Genomic DNA, 3,543 nt, shown 5'->3' with positions numbered 1-3,543 from the left:
CTCTGAACTACCTACTTGTCATTTATTTTTCATAATAATGTTATAAAGGGAGAATTTATCAATTGTCGTCCCTATAAACTGAGTACAATAACTTCCGAGGTATCTCTCTTTTGTAAATATCATACAAAATTTCATCAAATATTCTTCTGACGCCATTATGAATGCAACTATCGGAGACGATCAATGTGGATTCCGCAGTAAAAGGTCAACTATTGATGAGATCTTTAGCGTTCGATAAATATTAGAGAAAAAGTGGGAGTATAATGGGTCAGTACACCAAATATTTGTGGACTTTAGGAAGGCATTTGACTCAGATTGAGTCTGGTATACCAAAGAAACTTGTAAGGTCAAATACTATGTGAATGAATGGGGTATCTAGTACTTTTCTTATAGCTAACCTTCTGTCGGATCCCTTCCCAGTGCACAATGGCATAAAACAGGAGGATGCTTTATCCCCAATGCTTTTTAATTTTGCTCTAGAACATGTAGTCAGGAAGGAAAGATGGAATTAGGAAGGGCTCGAATTGAATGGTCTGCACCAGGTACTTGCCTATGCTGATGACGTCAATTCGCTGGGGGAGGGTGTGGGTACCATAGCCAAGAATGCGGGAACTCTCCTGTAGACTAACAAGGAAATAGGCCTAGAAGTAAATGCAGACAAAACTAAATACATGAGCGTAATACAGGATGAACTTCAGCTACAACATAATTTGAAAATGTTTTTTTAAAAAATTATATATCTGGGAACAATAATAACAAATAGAAATGACGTCCATGATGAAGTTAAGAGTACGAGGTGCGATCGGAAAGTTTCAGGACTGTGTAAATAGAGGGCGAACCGGATGTAGTACGAGCTTCTGCCGCTAGAGGTTGCGGCCTACATTTATAGTGAATCAGTGTACCAGCCGGCATCATCGAATTAGCATTTGTTTCTTAGTTACAGGCGTTTTGGTAGTGCATTACACCGACCCTCCTGCGATTTCGGAATGGCGTGTGCATCAAATTTTGCCAAAGACTCGCCAAAACGGCTACGGAAACCTATGAAATGCTAAAGCAAGCATTTGGGGAGTCCAAAATGGGTCGTGCACAAACGTTTGTGTGGCATTCACGTTTTAAGAATGGCCGAACCTCTGTCGATGATAACGAGCGTTCTGGACGACCATCTTCGAGCACAACGCCCGAAAATGTTATGAAGATTCGGCAGGCCATTCACGAAGATCGACGTCGTACAATCAACAACTTGTGCGACATTGTTGGGATAGGCTATGGGACCAGTCAGCTGATTCTAAAGGAAGAACTCCACATGCGACGCATCATGACATCGCGCCAGCGCACACCGCCCTCAAAGTTCGGCAGTTTTTGGCCTCAAACACCATGGCCGTCATCCCGCACCCTCCATATTCGCCGGATTTAGCTCCGTGTGACTTCTTCCTCTTCACAAAGATGAAAATTCAGTTAAAGGGAAGGCGATTTGAGACGATAGAAGAGATTCAGGCAGAATCGCAGATGGTGCTTAACAGGCTGACAAAGAAAGATTTCCAGGGATGCTTCCAGGCTTGGCAGCGGCGCTGGGATCGTTGTGTTCACTCCCAGGGGAACTACTTCGAGGGTGACGGATGAATTTAATACCTGAGATAAGTGTACGGGTTTTTATACGCGCAGTCTGGAAACCTTTCGATCGCACTTCGTAGAAGATAAATTCGGGGAACGTTTAATTTTTTTTCAATTCGAAACCTTTTATAATCTCGTTTGCTATCCAAAATCATTAGAGATTGAGATAACTTGTTCTTCATCTTACTTCTCCTTTCTGTTATAATGGGCTGATTGCTTGTTCTTTCCGATCAAAGAGAATCCCTCCACCTCTTCGAGGGTCTTCCTACGTCTTTCTTTCCTTGTGGCGACTTATCCCTTACAATTCGGTAGATTCTTTGTGGATCCATTCTGCTGATATGGTCGTTCCAGTATCTTCTATCACCCACGTAGATACTGGCTGTACGGCACACACTTCTCCAATCTCCTCGCTGCCGCCTCTGTATTTAAAATCTTCCCTACTATCGTTCTCAAACTTTTCATTTCGATGGTTTCTAATATCTGTCTACATTTGGCTGTTTCACATCTATATTCAGCAGCATATGTCAAAGTTGATCGTACGACCCTTCGTTATCATTAATTCTTCTCTTGGGTAAACGACACACGAGACTCTTATCCTGGGTTTACATTAAGATCGCCTCAGCTGTGTTTTTAGGTCCCTATTGCTGGTGATTGTTAATTTAATTTCTCCGCTCTATACTATCAGATGATGCAAATTTGTTTGTGAACAGAGTAAAGCGAATAGACGTATGCGTCCGTGAAAACCGATTAATATTTTATAATGGAGCAATTCGAAAACGAACTCACGACTAACAACTGACAAATGGCAACTCGACTGGGCTAGGAAGAAGTTTGTCTCTCAAATATATCAATTTCTCTCACTCATTCCGAAATCTGAAATTTTGTAACGCCATTGGTTCGACTTCCCGGTTAGTTTTGTGATTGGTGGACTAATTTAAATTTAAGCCAAAATAACTTTCCTCTGAGTGGTCGGTTCTATACCCGAGGCCAACTTTGATAGTTTGCATCGCGTGGTGACGCTAGGTCACTTAAGCCTACTTTTGCATAAACCCGACCGCCTAGGGGGTGAAATACTGCAATGGCCTGTCAAAGTATCCGGTTAAAAGAGTTTTGAACTTCTCAAATGTGGATTTTTCGAAAGGACAGCTGACAGTGACAAATGTAGGTCTTTGATCCGCTGACAATTCGCGACACGTGCGGGTGTGAATGTATTGAAAACGGAAACATTGCTTTATGTTTGATCGGTTGTCTTAGTCAGAGCTCGTCCTCCTGACTAGACGATTACAACTGCTTGTATCCAAGACCCTATAGTGTCATATCACGTCATTGAAGCAACCTGATATTCGGGATACTTTCATAACCTAAGTTTGTATCTTTTGCTGTTCACTCCCAGAGAGTTAAAATTAAATACTTCTTCGATTACGTTTCTTTCGACTTCAAGTTTACATCTAACGGGCCCCTTTACTGATTGCCATACACTTCGTCTTTTCAGTTAAAATAATCGTCTTTTACTGCTAACTTTTTTGATTACAAGCGCGAAAGAGTCTTTGTAAATCATCATCTGATTTTGCTATTAGAACCGCGTAATCTACGTAGCATATTATCGTTATTTCATCTCTTTGCATTTTATATCCTCTACTCTTTTTAACTTCGTTTATGATTTCATCCACATTAAAACTATGAATTGTAGGGGGATTATCGAGTCTATTTGTCTAATTCCACTATTTACTTTAATTGAACCCCGACATTCTCCGTTTACTGATATTTTAATTTGATTGTTTTGGTATATGTCCTGAACTGAAATCACTGTTTTGTGAGGTACATATTTATGTCTAGGAAGTTGTAATACGTCCGGTAACATAATTCTATCGAACGCTTGTCAAAGAAACACAAGAATACAGTGTAACCGGAAGGACCTTGTTTCTATTGTTC

This window comes from Zootermopsis nevadensis, unplaced genomic scaffold (assembly GCF_977971745.1).
Source record: "Zootermopsis nevadensis isolate Lab colony 2312 unplaced genomic scaffold, Znev_1.0 Znev_ptg000030l, whole genome shotgun sequence".
NCBI lineage: Eukaryota > Metazoa > Arthropoda > Insecta > Blattodea > Termopsidae > Zootermopsis > Zootermopsis nevadensis.
Note: the sequence above shows the minus strand (reverse complement) of the source record.